The 18,956-nt window shown below is 51.4% G+C and overlaps 1 protein-coding gene across 10 annotated transcripts in view; it reads left to right on the plus strand.

The window, feature by feature from the left end:
* Nucleotides 1–7,597: 7,597 nt before the first annotated feature.
* EIF4G1 (eukaryotic translation initiation factor 4 gamma 1) overlaps nt 7,598–18,956 on the plus strand; it is an 83,666-nt gene continuing 72,307 nt past the window's right edge. For 7 of the 10 annotated variants that reach the window (XM_077348223.1, XM_077348233.1, XM_077348228.1 and 4 more), the window contains exon 1: nt 7,598–7,738. The gene's annotated coding sequence lies outside the window, so the exon portion shown is untranslated. Of the gene's footprint in view, nt 7,739–11,492; nt 11,620–15,039; nt 15,175–18,956 lie in introns of those variants that run through there. The other 3 variants (XM_077348224.1, XM_077348231.1, XM_077348225.1) reach the window with 2 other exon arrangements.

Here is an 18,956-nt window from a genome sequence, read left to right on the forward strand (position 1 = left end):
CCATGCCTGTGCCTGCAGGTAATCATAGCTCATTTACAGCTAGAGGTTTTAGGCCGTATAGCGCAGGGGTGGTCAAGGCAGGGGCTCATGGGAATTGTAGTCCATGGACATCTGGAGGGCCGCAGTTTGACTACCCGCATGATAGTTTAACAGTCTCCAGCAATCATGATCACAGCTCTTGCATTCTCCCCCCCCCACCCCCTTTGACTACCTGGCGTTTCCCCTTTAAATTGGCTGCAAATGATCACAGCTCCTGCCAAAAAAGCAAGCCTTTAACAGATTGTTTTCACCATCTGCAAGCAGCAGAGTCCCAATAAAAGAAAAACAGCTGTCTCTAAAGAGTCAGAGCGAGGGGGACTCTGTTTAGACTTGCTGCTCTCGCCTGGTCTCCCAGGGGCAGGAAAAAGGGCGGGTGCAGAGAACTCTAGCCCAAACATTCTGCTTTTGTTTCTTCGCTCCCGAGGCAAAGGTGAGGGGAGGAATTGGAGAAATCGCACTTTTCAAAAACCCTGACATCCAGTGAAGGGAAAAGGAAGTGAGTGCGAAAGGGAAGAAGAAAACCCCGGCAGAAAGAAAATGAGATCCCAAAGACCAGTGAGTGCCAGAGAGCTGGCATGCAGAAAGGAGTAACACACCCAACAGGAATGCAGGGAAAAAGAAGGAAAACTACCCCAGTGCAAAGAAGGCCCTTGACAGAGTCAATCCAGCTCATGTGGTCTTCCAGGAGACTAACAACGGTGGCTAGACGGATTTCCTAACCTCTTCCACCATGGGCAGCCGCCTGGGTGACCTTGGGCTAGTCACAGTCTTGATAGTGCTGTTCTGACCGAGCAGTCCTGTCAGCACTCTCTCAGCCCCACCTCCCTCACAGGGTGTCCCTTGTGAGGAGAGGAAGGCGAATGTAAGCTGCTTCGGGTAGAGAAAAGCGGCATATAAGAACCAACTCTTCTATTTCAGTAATTTCAGGGCTCTCTCAGCCCCACCTCCCTCACAGGGTGTCTCTTTTGAGGAGAGGAAGGGAAGGCGATTGTAAGCTGCTTCGAGACTCCTCTGGGCAGTGAAAAGCAGGGAATAAAAACCATCTCTGTTGTCCTCTGACTTTTCTTAGCATTCTTGTCTTTCCCAGTGATTTTTATCTTCTCTCTTGATGGAGTCATAGAATCATAGAATCATAGAGTTGGAAGGGGCCATACAGGCCATCTAGTCCAACCCCCTGCTCAACGCAGGATTAGCCCTAAGCATCCTAAAGCATCCAAGAAAAGTGTGTATCCAACCTTTGCTTGAAGACTGCCAGTGAAGAGGCGCTCACCACCTCCTTAGGCAGCCTATTCCACTGCTGAACTACTCTGACTGTGAAAAACTTTTTCCTGATATCTAGCCTATATCGTTGTACTTGAAGTTTAAACCCATTACTGCGTGTCCTCTCCTCTGCAGCCAGCTGAAACAGCATCCTGCCCTCCTCCAAGTGACAACCTTTCAAATACTTAAAGAGGGCTATCATGTCCCCTCTCAACCTCCTTTTCTCCAGGCTGAACATTCCCAAGTCCCTCAACCTATCTTCATAGGGCTTGGTCCCTTGGCCCCAGATCATCTTCGTCGCTCTCTGTACCCTTTCAATTTTATCGACGTCCTTCTTGAAGTGAGGCCTCCAGAACTGCACACAGTACTCCAGGTGTGGTCTGACCAGTGCCGTATACAATGGGACTATGACATCTTGTGATTTTGATGTGATGCCTCTGTTGATACAGCCCAAAATGGCATTTGCCTTTTTTACCGCTGCATCACACTGCCTGCTCATGTTTAGTTTACAATCCAGAAGTACCCCAAGGTCTCGTTCACACACAGTGCTACCTAGAAGCGTATCCCCCATCCAGTAGGCATGCTTTTCATTTTTCTGACCCAGATGCATAACTTTACACTTATCTTTATTAAATTGCATCTTGTTCTCATTTGCCCATTTTTCCATTGTGTTCAGATCTCGTTGAACTCTGTCTCTATCTTCCGGAGTATTTGCCAGTCCTCCCAATTTGGTGTCATCTGCAAACTTGATGAGTAGTCCCTCCACCCCCTCATCTAGATCATTAATAAATATGTTAAAAACTACCGGCCCGAGCACCGAACCCTGAGGTACCCCGCTACTCACCTCTCTCCAGTCTGATGAAACACCATTGACAACAACTCTTTGAGTGCGGTTCTCTAACCAATTCCCTATCCACCTAACGATCTGAAAATCCAGATTGCAGTCCTTCAACTTATCCATCAGAACATCATGGGGAACCTTGTCAAAAGCTTTACTAAAATCCAAGTAAATGACATCAACCGAATTTCCCCGATCCAGCAAACCTGTTACTTGGTCAAAAAAGGAAACTAGGTTGGTCTGGCAGGACCTGTTGGAGACAAATCCATGCTGACTTCCTTGGATCACCAAATTGTCCTCCAGATGTTTGCAGATCGCTCCCTTTAATATCTGCTCCATTATCTTCCCCACAACAGAGGTCAGACTCACTGGTCTGTAGTTTCCCGGGTCATCCTTCCTCCCTTTTTTGAAGATCGGAACAACGTTTGCTCTTTTCCAGTCCTCCGGGACATCTCCAGTCCTTAAAGAGGTTCCGAAGATGATGGACAAGGGCTGTGCAAGTTCCCTGGAAAGTTCTTTGAGTACTCTTGGGTGCATTTCATCTGGACCAGGGGATTTGAACTCATCCAGTGCAGCTAAATGCCTCTCGAAAACCTCTCTATCCATGTTAACCTGCCACCCAGACACTATCCTTTGGCTACAGCCATCTCTAGATGTGCCTAAACACTTTGACCTGTGGGAAAAAACAGATGTAAAATAGGCACTAAGCCTTTCTGCTTTCTCTGCATCTTTCGTTAGAGTTTGTCCATCCGCACCCAACAGTGGGCCTATTGCCTCCTTTACTTTACGTTTGCTCCTCACATAACTGAAAAATCTTTTCTTGTTACATTGTCAGAGAGATCGATACAGCAGTGCTAATTAGGATGCAGGTGAAAGGTGTATGAATAAAGTACACAAAGGGAATAGCCATTTTGGGCTCCATGAGTTAAAGAGAGAATGTTGCTGCCCGGCGTAGCTTGTGAGAGGTATTCAGCCTGCCTCACTCTGACTCTGATGTGCTCACCTTAGGCAGGCAGCCCTGCCAAGAACAAAGCAGTTTTGTGTATAAACGGTTTCTCTGCGGAACAGAGGCCAGACGGAGAGGCTGATTCTGTTAAGGTTCAGAGGGTGACAGGTTACAGTGGATGAGCGATAGGGTTGTGAGTGTCCTGCATAGTACAGGGGGTTGGACTAGATGACCCAGGAGGGCCCTTCTAACTCTGATTCTATGATTCTAAGCCCCAGGAAGGCCTTTTGATTGGCAAGGAGGGAAAAGCAGCTCTTTGCCTTCCATCTTTGTTCAGCGGCCAAGCCTGGCATGGGTGTTCGCAAGGCCTTATATGCGTCAGAAACACGACAACTGGCAGACTCATGTGAAATCAGCAAGCGGTCTCCTAAGCAGACATAGGAGTAATAGAACCCTTTGCACAGAAGGGTGGGCCAGGATGCGCTACCCCGCCCAAGCATCACCAATACAAAGGAGGAGACCACGCCTGCCCTGTGGCAGATCCAGTTAGCCATCCTGTATTGTTTCTTCTTGGTCAATATCTAATCTTCAATAACTGGCAAACCAAGATCCCATTAACTGAATCCTCACACCTGGCCTCCCCACTCCCAAGCAGAATGCAAATGAGGTCATTCCTAGGGACCTCGCCCAAAGTCTTTCACAGATACCCCTAAATGGCCCATTAAGAGTTTCATTATCCACATCTGATTTGCCTAATGAACCTCTGCTTGTTTGACCTTTGTGATGATGTTAAAGCTTTATTCAGGGCTTCCTGACCCTAGCCCAGCCATCCTCAACTTTTTTACTGTTGAGAAACTGGACTTCAGGAAACCTCAGAAGTGGTGCGATCCTGCAGAATATGGTTAAGAACATAATTCTACATGCTCACCTGGGTCCTCCTCATTCCTTCCACACCCATCATTGGCCATTTTGAAGAAATATATATATGGTCATATCACCAATATATGGTCATATCACCAACTGGGAAATCCAGGAACTTCAAGAAACCCCAGCATTTCATGAAACCTTTTTTGAGGAAGCCTGCCCTAATCCCAAGGTACAAATTTACTATGAAAATAGGACAGGAATCCACCATCTTTGTTTTCATAGCTTGCAAATATAGGTTGCTATTCTGCTGCTCCTGGCCACCCCGCCCCCGCCCCCGCCCGCTCTTCTGGATGAAGGAAACATGAATATTGCACAATATTCCTCCATCTTGCCTTTCCTAGGAACCTGTGAGTTTTGAATTTATTCCAGTATTTTCCCCAAATCTCCTTGAGTGTAAACTCAATTGTCATCATCTAAGAAGGGCTTCTCGCAGGGAAAGGCCCCTGTAAAAATGGGTGGAACGATCTTGCATTACCCCCAGCCTCGTGGGTGGGGTGGGGTCATAAGACAATTAGCCAAAGTTAACCAGGCAGCCCAAGAGTGATTTCTCTACTTCCGTTCAGTAAAGCCTTGAAAGGAGTGGTGATGTATGACTATTTGCTTGGAATAACTTGCTGGTATCTGAACTTCCTTCCCCAAAATGAGCTTAGTGAGCTAAGCCCTCATTTTTGCTAGACTTGACTTTTCTGCAAGTACTTTACATTTTTGGCAACTGCAAGGAAAGCAATTGAGATGTTTTCAGAATAGGATCCATGTTTGAGTCGGGGGCACCTTATAGACCAATAAAGTTCAATTCTTCATGTGCATGATACGTTGTTTCAATGTATCTGAAGAACTGCACATGCACATGAAAACTTCTACGCAGAATTAAACTTTGTTGGTCTTAAAGGTGCCACTGGACTCAAACTGTGTTCCGTTGCTTCAGACTTGTGCAGCTAACACACCTGAAATCTATACAAGATCCATATCTGACTTCTATGAACATACAGGTGTGGAGCATCATTTGCATTTCCCCATAGGAAATTCTCTCACTGACCCATATGTCATTTCTAACATTTACTTCCTGTGGGCTGAGCCTAGTTGGCCTCTCAAAAACATGTGCCTTCACGGTCACTAGATTACATCCTAAACTGGAACTTCAGGACTGGCCTAATATTTGGTTTGGTGTACAGATGTACAACATGCAATAAACTACCCTATGTCTACCTCAGGGCAGTTTTGCAGGACCAGAGAGAGGGTCAAGCATGAAGAATGTGCAAATTAAGTTTTAGGAGCTGGAGCTCCATTGGGAAAAATAGGAAATACCCAGAACCGCAACAGGCCTGCAGTTGGTCTGAATCTTGTATGGAGGAAAGGGCAGAAGGGCTTAGTGACTGGGTCTGGGATCAGCTACAAAACCCTGTAGAGGAGGTGAAAGAGGAAAGGGCTTGGCTTTTTTACCCCCTGGGCCTAGGATTTGAGAAAGATTATGTTCAATATTAGATTATGTTCAGTATTAGTATGAGAGAGCTGTTATGGTTAACCATATTTCCCAACTGCTAACTCAAACAAGTGATCGCTATGATGAATCTCATTTTAGATACCCCAGTTAAAACTATGATTATCACTACTAACTATGGATATCCTAACTAGCCCCTACTTTTCATTCATTTTGAAAGATGTGCCTAAAAGAGAATGGACCCTTTGGTTTTATTTACTAATCAGGGGTTGGCTTTTCCAATCATACTCAATCTTCCTGAACCTGGAGGTTCATTTAATTGATTTCTCAATTCTGCAGGGGGTTGGTCTAGATAAGTGGTCTCCAACCCCCGATCCGTGGATCAGTTGGTACCGGGCCGCGGCTCCTCCTCGTCCTTCTCCCTGGCTGCTGCCTCGGGGGCTCACCTTTGGTGATCTCCGGCGGTTGCCATGGCTGGGGCACCCCCTCAGCATGGCACTGTGCAGCTGCTGCTGGCAGTGCCCCCCAGCGGGCGGCGGAAAGTCAGGGGCACCGGTGGGAAAGCAAGTGGAGTAGGGGCTCAGGCAGCAGCGGCAACTTCCCTTGGCAAAAGACTACCCCTCAGTAAAATTGTCAAGCATTGACCGGTCCCCGGTGATAAAAAGGTTGGGGATCGCTGGTCTAGATAACCCTGCAGGTCCCTTCCAACTCTGACTGCTGCTGAACTGAAAAGCTTATTACTGGACCTTAAGGCTTTTGAGAAGATCAAGGCCAGGGCTGGAAAAGTGCACAAAAGCCCAGGTAAGGGACGATGAGTTCACATATTTCTCTTAAACACTCAGCCATCTGAGATGGCTCAGTCATCTAAAAATATTTTAACAAGCTACTGGATTGGTTTCACAACAAAATTTGAGTCCAATGACACCATTAAGACCAACAAAGATTTATGCAAGGGGTGAACTCTTAGGTGCATGCTTAGATTCCTCATGGAGTTCAAACTGATTCCCTGTTTTGCATTCAGTTGTAATCAAATCCAAATTGCTGGTTTCTCCCTATTTATCTCTGAAGCCTGCTAACCATTTTCCTTAAGCTGTATATTAATTTGTCCTCCCACACTACTTGGAAGTTTGAACTGATAATTTCCACTCCATGACATTGTCTCGGAGGAAGTCTGTGTGCACACGAAAACTCATCCCTGGAATAAAACTTTCTTGGCCTTCAAGGTGGACTCTAACCTTGTTCTCCTACTTCAGAACGGCTTAAATCTATGATCCTTTATCAATTAGCAATATGTATTGTCAGGGGCTTTAGGCAGGACACGGTTTACTACTCCCAGCCAGATCTCCCTAAGCCTCCCTCCAATGACACAGATCCACCCAACCCCCTGGGCCTCCCTATGAGTTGATTAAGGCTCTCTAGTATTCCACCATTCCACAATGCGGTTTATTGTTATCACTACATGGCTGTTATTGTTATTACCACTTTATTACAAACTGGGTCACCTGTATCGTTTCTGTTTCATGGAGAAACCCTGAGCGGTTTCCATATAAAATAAATAAGTAAAATAAACAATAGCACCACCCTAGAGCGTATTGAGAAAGACCCTCCCTCCAGATTGCTGAGAACGAATATTTCAGTTCTCGAATGAACATTCTGCACACGGAACGATACTCTGGGCGGGGGCCAGTTCGATCCCCGATCAATATTTTCCCGGGCGAGTCGAACATTAAGTATATCGCGGCGCTCCATGTTTTATTCAACCACGCCACGTGGCTCATTCATATTGTGTCTCCCCCCGGGAGGTTGGCAACCCCAGCACGGGGCTAAAATGACCGACCACAGCCCGGCGGCGGACGCCTTCCCACCACGTGCCGGCCCCAGACTTCCGCCGGCAGAGGAGCGGAAGCGGAAGCGGCCGGCGAACCACGTGACCGCCCGCCTCGTGGCCGATCACGTGGGCGCAGAGGGCGGCCCGGCCCCGAGCGAGCGAACGAGCGCGCGCGCGCATAGAAGGGAAAGGAAAAAAAAAAAAAACCAGGGGATCGTCGGTCACGTGATTCGCCCCTCTCTCGCCCCTTTCCCCAAACGCCCCCAGCAGCCCAAGGCCGGCGAGACCACGTGAGACGGGGCGCGCCCTCAGGCAGGCCCCGCCCCCCTCCCTCTCCCCGTGACCGCCGCCGCCGCCTCCCTCGCCCTGCCCCCCTCCCCTCGGAGCGGCTCCGGAAATGGTCGAGCTCGGCTGCGCTGCGGCTGCGTCGGGCCCCGCTCCCCGCACGGAAGGAGACTGAAGGTAACCGCGCCGCGGGGGGGGGGGGGGAGAGGAGGGGTAAGAGGGAAGGAGCGCGAGGCCCGCGGGGGGGGCGGCGAAGAGCGAACCCCGGGCGCCCCTCCCCCCACCGCCCCCTCCCTCCCTCCGGCGCCCTGCCCTGCTTGCCCGCCGCCATTGCCTGGCGCCCCTCCTTCCTTTCTCGCCGGCCGGGCCGGGCGGGGCACCACGTGGGGCCGGCCGGGAGGGAAGGCCTCGTGGAGGCAGCGAGCGGAGCAGGCCCGGGCCTCCCCCCCTTCTCCTCCACCCCGCCCCCCGTCCCTGTCCTCGCCTGCCCTTCCGAGCACGTGCGCCCCGGGCCTGGCCGCGCCCCTGAGCGGGCGCCCCCGACCTTCCTCCCCGCTAGGCCTCGGCGGGGGCCCTTTGTGGCCGGGTAGGCCGCGCGGCCTGCGCCTTCGCTCCCCCCCCGAAAAAAATTTTTATAATGGAAGCTCCGTCGAGGCCCCTGGCGTTGGGCGCCTTGCATGAAGGGCAGGCAGGGAGCCCCCCAGCCCTGGACCCCCCAAATCAGGATTCCCCCCGTAGAATCATGGAGTGGGGAGGGCTCTCCGGCCCACCCCCCTGCTCCGTTTCTGAGGGTCTGGGGGAGCTCTTGTTGGGCCTTTCAAGCAGGTTCCTTTTTGAAAGAAATACCTTGGTGGCTTCAAACAGCCAAGCGTTGCTTTCTGAGGGCAAATGCTTCAGGGGTAGTCAAACTGCGGCCCTCCAGATGTCCATGGACTACAATTCCCAGGAGCCCCTGCCAGCATTCGCAGGGGCTCCTGGGAATTGTAGTCCATGGACATCTGGAGGGCCGCAGTTTGACTACCCCTGCAACAGTCTTGGGAGCTAGAATCGCAAGGATGCCGTTTGGGGTCAAGGTCTTTTGCTGTGCAAGATAGATCCAGGTGGGGGGCTGTGGAGGTCTGAAGCAAATAAACAATTGAGTCCAGTGGCACTTTTCAGATCAACAATGGGTAATTGTACGTCTAAGCTTTCGTGGGCATGCACGCAAATGCATGCCTCCAGCACTGAACTTCGTAGGTCCTAAAGGTGCTACTGGACTCAAAACTTTTTTCCGTACAGGTTTCTTGTACAGCGTGCTTATGAGTGCAAAGGGTTTACCGAAAGACTCAAAAATTGAAAATCAGGCTTGCCTTAAAAGCACCTGAAACCAACATATGGCATTTACTTCTTAATGAATCTACACATTACACTGCAGTTATGCCCTCCTGTAGTCCTTGGGTCGGAAACCTTTATTTCTGCATTCTGGCATTTCCAAAGCAGGTGGTCCAGCTCTCTGGAAATAAGGCTTGTCTTGTGGAGCTCAAATAATTATACATCAAATGCATGTTTATGTAGGAAGGAATTTTATTAAGCCCTTAAGGAATCAGTGGACTACCATTTTGTTAGGGCAGTTGCAACAGTGCTGAAGTTCAACCCCCAGCATCTCCTGTTAAAAATATGAGTGTGAGGTTGGGTTGCCATCTCTGGGTTAAGAGGGTTCTGGAGCTTTGGGAGGTGGGGCCTGTAAAAAATATAGTTTGGGGAGGGACCTCTAAAGCAGCCATTTTCTCCAGGGAGACCTGATCTTTGAAATCAAGATGAGGTGTGATCTTGGGAGAGCTCTGGGACCCGCCTGGAAGTTGGCAACAGTTTATAGATGAAACTAAGAAGCTGGCAACTGCTGGCAGCTGAAGTAGTCCGCATTGACCTTGATAGACTTAAAAAACAGAAAGCAGCGTAATGTGGATGCGTAATTCCTTTCCTGGGTCTCCATTTCCTATCCTGTGTGCTTATTACTTGCAGTCTTGTGCCTCTGAATAGCATTGGGGAGATCAGGCAAGTATCCAGAGGGCTTAAGGTTCGGGAGATAATCTTATTCCCAATTCAGCCTGTGTGCAGTGACAACTCAGTCCTATTTCTACGCTCCTGACTTCAGCCTCCTTTGGTGCATTATTTTGGTGACTGGTGTCTCCTCCCTTGTTATCTCTCAAGTTCAGAAGCTGCCCTGGTTGGAGGCTGGAGCCCATTCTAGTGTGAAATGCATAAAGTCTGTTAATTGGTAACGTTTGGGTGTTTGACTCAGGCCTTATATCCTATGTAAGGAAACATGAAAGGCCCTGCAGCCCTGTTTTCAGGTAAATTAATCAGCCGAAGTGCTTGGGGCTCAGAATCCCTATACCCAAACAATATTGAAGGTATGCACACCCTTATCTAATCAGTTGATTACAGTTGATCGCATATTACTTGCTACATCTCCATGAAATACAAGGCCAGCTCTGTATTCCTTTACAGTTGAGTCTTTCGGACCTGGTAGTTTGATCCCAGGTTCTGCTCTGGTATTATCAGTGACGGCTAGGACCTAACCTAGACCCCCTTCTCTTCATGCTGGGCCAGACCCCCCTCACATCTAAGGAGTCTGCATGAGTGTCCCTTTATTGGCTACCCAGATATTTAATGTTGTCTTCTTTTCCGCAAATGTTAATCCCCACAATGGCTGTAAATGGGGCACTTAAACCCACATTTTAGCTGTTTAAAACCAGAATAACCAGTGGCTTAAAGTAAGTTAGGCCTAGGCTGCACATATTAATGAATGAGTGGTTAAATGCACACATAGGGTAACAGGGCTACATTTCCTGATCCCAAGCCGGCAGGCTAAAACGGGTTTGGGGTTGCCAACTTTGGAATGGGAATTTCCTGGGGGCTTGGGGGTGGAGCCTGAGAAAGGCTGGGTCTGGAGAGGGGAGGGGCCTCAGGGGGATCGAATCAATCAGTTGGGATCCCAAGAGATCTGCAACCACCACCTGGTGGCTGACGACCCCTCACCCTGGTGTCCCATAGAATTGGGTGGTCTCAAGCTGGATCTTTTCACGTAACACCGGATCTCAGGTATGCTAAAAGCGGAATAATCTATACGGGCAGGAATTTGGTGGGCTCCCGTCCCGGGGAACTCAGTCTTACTTGGACAAAAGCAAAATTTGACCCTGATGGCACCTTTGCTTCGGGGTCTGATCTTTTGCGTGTCCCTGAAAGACATAGCCGGTCTTCAAGGTGCCCCCTGGCTGGAGTTTGGTTCTGCTGCTTCAGACCCACTTGGATTTAATATGTTTTGGGTTGCCTGGCAGTTCTCCTAGGGTGTGTGTGTGTGTGTGCGCGTCCCCTGTTGCAGCCCCCAGTAGAGGTCCCTGGGAAGAGTGTAGGGCGAGCCCGTTTATGGGTAGTGGGCTTCACTTTCCCTAGACTCCCTGATAGACCAAACGGGGGCTGGCCAGGCGTCCCTGGGCCGCAATCCCCACGACCCCCGCCACCACGGTCCTCTGAGAGCGCCCTTGGGCCACCCCTGCCTCCATTCCTCCTCCTGGGGGTGCCATTTCCTCCCGGGGAACGGCTCTCTGGCTCGCGTGCATGGGCATCGGAGCCCCCGGAGCCCCGTTTTGCGCCCCCGCCGGGGGTCTTGGCCCCTTCTCGCCGGGGGGCGGCCTTCCTCCCTGCGATCCCGGAGGGCAGCGCGGCGATCTGGGGCCGGCCCGGCCTGTAGGCCCGGAGCGCGCCGGCTCCTCCGCAGTGCCCCACGTGTCCGGCTCGGCCTTCCGCCGGCGCGGCTCCTCCTCCGCCCGGGCTCGGAGGAGGAGGGAGGGCCTGCTGCTGCTGCTGCTGCTGGCCGCGCCCCACGTGCGCATGGCGGAGCGCCTCGGAGCGCCTGCGGCCGGGCCAGCCCTGCCTCCTTCCCTCCTTCCCTCCCTCCCGTGGGCCGCCCGGCGGGGCCACGTGTCCTTGGAGCGGCGGGCCCAGGCCTGGCTGCCCCGACTGCTGGTTCCCCAGGCCGGGAGGCTGCGGAGGCCCCTTCGGCGCGGCCCTCGGAGGTAGGAGCGGGGTGCGTGGGGAGGGGGCGAGGGTCGGCCGGGAGGGTTGGCTTCCCACTGTCCCCGCCTCGCATTCCTGGCGCGCTCGGCCGCCCTCCGGCCCGCCGCGGGCTCTTTGCTCGCCGGCTTTCCCCCTGGGTGGTTGCCGGACCCCCGGCGGGAGGAGGAGGAGGGCGGGGGTCGGGGTGGGCTTGGTTTTTTTTTGAAAAGGACGGTGCCCAGTGAATTGCCCAACTTCCTCCTCCTGCTTTTCCTTGAAACGCTTAAGCCCATTTCCCCTTCCCCGGGTTGGGTGCTCTGCCCGCCCGAGGTTGCTTTCTCCCCGGCTCCACTTTAGTTTGCCCCCTTTCTGGCTGCGCCCTGTTTTGTAGGCGTCCCCTTGTGTGCCCAGGTGGGTTGCAAGGGAGGGGGTTGTATTGGGGGTGGGGGGAGGGTGAAGAGCACCCAGCTCATTTTGGAGTACCTGATCCCAGCTGTGCCAGGAAAAGAGGACAATCTTGTGCATCGGGTTGAATTGGGAGTCCCGAGCCCTGGGTTCAAGACCCCACTCTGGGTGATCCTGGGCCAGGTGCAATCCCTTTGCAAGGTTGGCGGTGGGTGGGTGGGTGGGGGACAGCCTGCCTCAGGGTTTTGCTGAGAGCCGTGGGTCTGGCTGGATCGAGGCCTGTTTTCTTGCCCTTTTGCCCATGAAGAGCTAGTACGGAGGAAAGGGAGGAGGCAGGACGGCCCCACGCCTCCACAGTCTTGCTACTCTTCCTTGGAAGGATTGGGCAATGGCAAGAGGGGAGGGAGGGCAGAAAGACTTCCTTATCGTGTTTCTCAGAAGGAGGGGCTGGGAGTTCATAGAATAGAATCCTAGAGTGGGAAGGGTCCTCCCGGGTCATCTAATCCAACCCCCTGCACTATGCGGGACACTCACAACCCATCACTCATCCACCTGCCACCCCCTGGAACCTTCACAGAATCAGCCTCTCCGTCAGATGGCTCTCCAACCTCTGCTTAAAAACCTCCAAAGATGGAGAACCCGCCACCTCCCGAGGAAGCCTGTTCCACTGAGGAACCTCTCTAACTTTTAGGAAACCGCTTTGTCAGGATAAAGCCTGATTTGGGGGCTTCAGCAAGCTCAAGAGCCTGCCTTGCCCGATGACAGAAAGCCTGCAGTGCTGTCGGCCTTACCACAGGCATTTTGCATTTCTGCCCGTCTCTAGAATCCTTCGAAGGGTCTCTGTCTCTCTTTCTTTCTGCTTTATTAACTTCAGAGAGTAAGGCCAGTGTGATGTGTCGGTTAGGCTGTTGAGGTGGTTCCCCAAGCCTGCACCTTGTCAAGGACTTCCTTCTTGGACCATCGTGGTTGTGTCGGGCTTCAACTGGCCTTTGTAATTTGCAGCCTTTGTGTTTTCACAGCAAAATCCTGTGGCCAAGGGCCTCTCCTGATAGTTTTTCCCTTTACAAAGGAGCTGGGAACCCCCTAGTTATAATCGGGAGGTTCTTCAGCAAGCCGCTGTTAACCTTCACTCCTCATCTGAAATAGGGGACCGAGACTGCACAAAAGTGACACAGCTGCTGTAGAGGTTCATGACGGTGTTATATGGAACGTTTTGAACCATAACTACCTTCATTGAGCATTTTTGTCTTGCTCTTCTCCCGGGGCAGGGAACATTGTTCTCAGTTTTGTCCTCACAACAACCTTGCGAGGTAGGTTAGGCAGAGATTGCGACTGGCCCAGCTTCGTGGCAGAGTGAGGATTTGAATCGGGCTCCAAATTCAACACAAATGCAAGGTTTTACTGGTATGTACTCTTTCTCTAGCACAACTGGGATCAGGTCTTCTAAAATCTAAGTGTATCTTTTCCAATCGCACATATGTCTTGGTTTAACACAACTTGTATAACTTTTTGGCCATTGAGAACCCCCTGAAACATTCTTTAGGCTTCAAGAAACCCCAGAACTGGGTCAAGCATGTAGCATATGGTTAAGAAGTACAATTGTGTACATGCCCACCTGGGTGCCTTCCAGGCCCACCATTGGCTACTCTGAGGGGTGGGGGGAGTCAACATGACCATATATGATCAGATCACCTGATAAACGTTTGACAAATTTAAGAAATAGATTAAAAATTAATTAACTCCTACCCATTTGGGAGTCCCTTCCCGGGACTTCAAGAAACCCGGTTGAGAAAGTTTGGTTTAACATATGTGATGTGTCCTTTAGCCCAGGGGTAGTCAACCTGTGGTCTTCCAGATGTCCATGGACTACAATTCCCATGAGCCCCTGCCAGCGAATGTCACATCTGGAGGACCACAGGTTGACTACTGCTTTAGCCAGCAGACTTGAGAATTGAGTGGCAACCAGCAAGGGATGCAGGGAGGCGGTTGGCCATTGCCTGCCCCCTGCATCATGACTCCCGTCCGTGTTCCTTGGAGGAACTGCTTCAGAGGTCTCCCATCCAAATGCTAGTCAGGGCTGGCCCTCCTTAGCTTCCAAGTTCTGACAATAGGATAAACACAGGCCGGTCTCAGATAACTCAAACCAAGAAGAAAAAAACTATCCTTATGGCATTAAACAATAATAAAAATGTTTTTAAACAAGAACAATAACAATAATAATAATTCGATTTATTCCCCGCCACTCCCTAACTGGCTCGTGGCGGGTTACAACATCTTATAAAATCCCCATTAAAACTCCCAATTAAAAAAACATCAAAACCCAACATGGCAGAAAATCCACTCCCACCCCCCCTTAGAGCAGGGGTAGTCAACCTGTGGTCCTCCAGATGTTCATGGACTACAATTCCCATGAGCCCCTGCCAGCAAATGCCTGGGCGGAGAAGGAGGTTTAGTGATGTACAACTCAAACCCTGGGGGGGGGGCATTGATCCACCTTCTGACCCCAGCCTCAACCGTAGACCTGGCGGAAGAACTCCATTTTACAAGCCCTGCGAAAGACTGAAAGCTCTCGCAGAGCCCGCAGCTCACCTGAGAGCTCCTTCCACCAGGTAGGGGCCAGGACCGAAAAGGCCCTGGCCCTTGTTGAGGCTAGGCGCACTTCCCTGGGGCTGGGTACGAGCAGTAACAATGTCCTTTCCTGAATTTACTTTGTTTATTTCATCCCAAGGACGTCAGCCAGGTTTTCTATTATCTTTTCCTCAGTGGCAAGTCCTTTTTTCTTCTTTTAAGTGCAGTAACTTTTGTCTCTTTAGACCAGGATCTCCATACCATTTTGAGCCATCGGCCAATTTTATATTATTATACTTGTATTGAGGTGGTGGAGGAAATACTTCTTAGAAATAGTCAAGGACGTTGTTTGAAATACTCTTAGAAATACTCAAGAAAGGACATGGTTTGAAAACATTTTTTTATTATTGTTTTATTATTGCTTGATGATGATGCCACAAGGACAGGTCTTTTCTTCTTGGTTCTAGCTTCCAAGTTCTGACAGGGTCAGGCTTACCTGTCCTATCCAACTGATCTAGGCCATCTTCCCCCGAGGTGTGCTTCATTATCGAGAACACCCAGATGTAGGAAATGGCGGATACCCAGGCTGCCGTTTTGGACAGGTACATCTTTGTATTTTTACTGGGTGGGCAAGTCACCAACAACACCTGCATCGGTGGAGCTGGGCATGGGGCAAAACACACGGGTTGCCTCTGAACACAAGCAGGTTGTTTCCAGCGCATCCTGAAAAATGTTGTGTCGCGGCCGCTAGGCAAAAACGAACGTCGCAAGCTTGTAGCACAGCACTTTTCTGAACATGCTTGCCCTCATGCGCGTGGGTGTTCAGGGAAGTGTGTTGCGGCACCCCGCCTGGCCAGGAAGGCCTCCTGCCAGTTGCCATCCTCTTGAGATGGCACCTGTTGCAGTCTGCTGCTTTGGGGATCCGGACATCGGGCGACAGGTAGGCCTGCCTGCGGGAGCAGCAGGAGGAAGCGGCTAATGACAGGGCGGAGGGGAAGAAACGCTTCCTCTTTCTCCACTTGATGCGCTGGAGACAATCCTGCCTGACCAGGGTTCTTTTTTCCCCTACTCCAGATGCCTCGTGGGCACAGGACCGCAGTGGGGCTGCAGGAGACGGGGAACGGGGTGCGATTGCTCTTTTGAAACTGTGGCGATCTGGCATGGCGGTGCAGCCAGAGTCCTGAGCCAGGAGGAGGGTCCAGGTTCAGAATCTCACCAACTTGGTGATCCGCTTTCAGGCTTCGTCTCCACAATGGAGAGGAAAGGGCCACCAAGTAGCGGCTGGTCGATGGAGACCCTGTGGGTCGGGGGTGCCCAAAGGATGGCTCTCCAGATGTCCACGGACTACAATTCCCATGAACCCCTGCCGGCATGCATGCTGGCAGGGACTCGTGGTAATTGTAGCCCGTGGACCTCTGGAGAGTCGCAGTGTGGCCACCCCTGGACAAAACGACCTCTGTGCTCCTTTCCAGCTGTTATGATTCTCTGCATGGTACATCCTCAGCCAAGTAAGCCCTACCCAGTGCCGACCCCACTTAGCTTCCGGGATGGAGCGCAACATCGGAAGCAGTAACAGCTGACCTAGTTGTTGTTCCCTTTCCTCCTGACGCGAAGCTCCCTGGAATGTGCTCTTGATGCTCCACAAGCGCTGTCATTACCGCCCCCCTCAGGGTTCCAGCCAGGGAGCTTAGAATCCTCCTCCATTCACCTGTGAGCGTTTTGACGGAAGGGAAGGAGCATATTTACTTAGGTTGGGGGTGCGGGGAAGGCAGTTAGTTCTTCCCGAACGTCTTCTGATCTCCCTGCGGTGATCCTGATTGGAGCAGGCCATCCGGGGGGTGCTAGCTGTTCGCCTGTTCGAGAGTCACCCTCCTTTAGTTCGGCAATTGCAAGAAAGGACCTTTTCCGGGAGCTCACAAGTCGTGTCCGACCGACTCAGGGGGAGGAAGGCCGGAAAATAAACCTTGCCTTACCTGGCAGGCCAACCTGAGGCCTTGTGTGTACTTAACACGGCCTCTGCTGGCGCGCTAAAGCTTGTGGCTATCGTTTTTGGGTGGTGGGGGAGAGAGATGTACTGATAATTCCAAGGACTCTTGCTCGAGGTCACTGGGCAGTTTCTCGCTCTTTCTCCCCTCCCGGTGCTCATTTATGTAATACGTACATTTCTGCCATCTGGGGATGCCGCTTTATGTGCCTGGTGCAGGGAGGCCCAAGAAGGATTGCCCAGTTGCTAGCTGCGGAGGTGCCATAAGTCCTCCCCCCCCCCCCCCCGATTGCAGCTGGTTAAAGTGTGGTATGGGGAAGGTTTCTCCTCCCCTTCGCAGCAAGCTGGAGGAGCTAGGTTTCCGATTGCCATCAGCTATTGTACACGCAGCACTAGAGCTAGCCGTTACTCCGGATTTACACTCGTGACGCTGTAAACCAAGGCTCTGTAAAAGAAGCTGGGGAAAGCGCTTGGCACAGAATCCACTGAGCACCTCAGAGGTCCCAGCTTCGGTTAAAAGGACCAGGTAATACGGGATATGGAAGACCTCAGACCGGGACCCTGGAGAGTCACTGCCGGTCCGAGGAGAGACAGCACTGACTTGGATGGACCAGTAGTCTGATCCAGTATCAAGCAGGTTCATCTGTTCCATTGGGCGGGGAGATTGGCTCACAAGTGCCAAATTTGTGTTAATTTTATTTACTGCATTTTTATCCCATTTTTCCCATGGGAGCCACTTTGGTGTAGTGGTTAGGAATGTGGAATTCTAACCTGGCAAACCGGGTTTGATTCCCCGCTCCTCCCGCACATGAAGCCGGCTGGGTGACCTTGAGCTCTCCACGGCACTGATAAAGCTGTTCTGACTGGGCAGGAACCTCAGGGCTCTCTCAGCCTCTCCTCCCTCACAGGGTGTCTGTTGTGGGGAGAGGAAAGGGAAGGTGAATGTAAGCCACTTTGAGACTCCTTCGGGTAGAGAAAAGAGGCATATAAGAACCAACTCTTCTTCTTCTTCTCTTCTACTGTTCAACTCCTGCTATTACGACCAATCTGTTTTATTTTGCTAACTCTTCTTCTTCATTAATCTCAGGGCTCTCTCAGCCTCACCCACCTCACAGGGTGTCTGTTGTGGGGAGAGGAAAGGGAAGGCATCTGTAAGCCACTTTGAGACTCCTTCGGGTAGAGAAAAGCGGCATCTAAGAACCAACTCTTCTTCATTTTTATCCCATGCTTCCTCCCGGTTCTCCCTACTTCCGTTTGATCCTATGAATAACAACAAAAGAGGATTCATTCAGCCTGTGAGAAAGTTGACTGGCCCAAGGTCATTCAAGGAGCTTCGCATGGCCTAGTTGGGATTTGAACTTAGGGCATCATGGCCTCTGTTCAGTGATTGTTTTCTTTCCTCCTTTTTTGTTGTTTTGGGGTTGAAAGCTGTCGCGAGCCTTGGCCGGAAGGAGCTCCGTAATGCCTGCCCCAGAAACCGATCCGACCTGATGTTGCCGCCACGTTCGGGTGCCATCCCAGGATTAAAACTCTCCACCCTTTACTCTGTAATAATATACTTGCCGGTTTGTGGTTCATTCCTTGGGCGCTCTTGTGTTACCGGGTAGTGCATTGCTTGTGCAATTTTATTGAAGCCCTGATATTACTGAAGAAGAAGAAGAAGAGTTGGTTCTTATATGCCGCTTTTCTCTACCCGAAGGAGTCTCAAAGCGGCTTACAGTCGCCTTCCCTTTCCTCTCCCCACAACAGACGCCCTGTGAGGGAGGGGAGGCTGAGAGAGCCCTGATATTACTGAAGGAGAAGAAGAGTTGGTTCTTATATGCCGCTTTTCTCTACCCGAAGGAGTCTCAAAGCGGCTTCCTATCGCCTTCCCTTTCCTCTCCCCACAACAGACGCCCTGTGAGGGAGGGGAGGCTGAGAGAGCCCTGATATTACTGAAGGAGGAGAAGAGTTGGTTCTTATATGCCGCTTTTCTCTACCCGAAGGAGCCTCAAAGCGGCTTCCTATCGCCTTCCCTTTCCTCTCCCCACAACAGACGCCCTGTGAGGGAGGGGAGGCTGAGAGAGCCCCGATATTACTGAAGGAGAAGAAGAGTTGGTTCTTATATGCCGCTTTTCTCTACCCGAAGGAGTCTCAAAGCGGCTTCCTATCGCCTTCCCTTTCCTCTCCCCATAACAGACACCCTGTGAGGTGGGTGAGGCTGAGAAAGCACTGATAGTCCTGCTCGGTCAGAACAGCTTTATCAGAGCCTTGGGGAGCCCAAGGTCACCCAGCTGGCTGCATGTGGGGGAGCGCAGAATCCAACCCGGCATGCCAGATTAGTTCGCACTCCTTACTACTACACCAAACTGGCTCTCCAATTTGGTGTAGAACTATCTGCAAAGTCCACCCCTTTTATCT

Source organism: Paroedura picta, chromosome 8, assembly GCF_049243985.1.
Source record: "Paroedura picta isolate Pp20150507F chromosome 8, Ppicta_v3.0, whole genome shotgun sequence".
NCBI lineage: Eukaryota > Metazoa > Chordata > Lepidosauria > Squamata > Gekkonidae > Paroedura > Paroedura picta.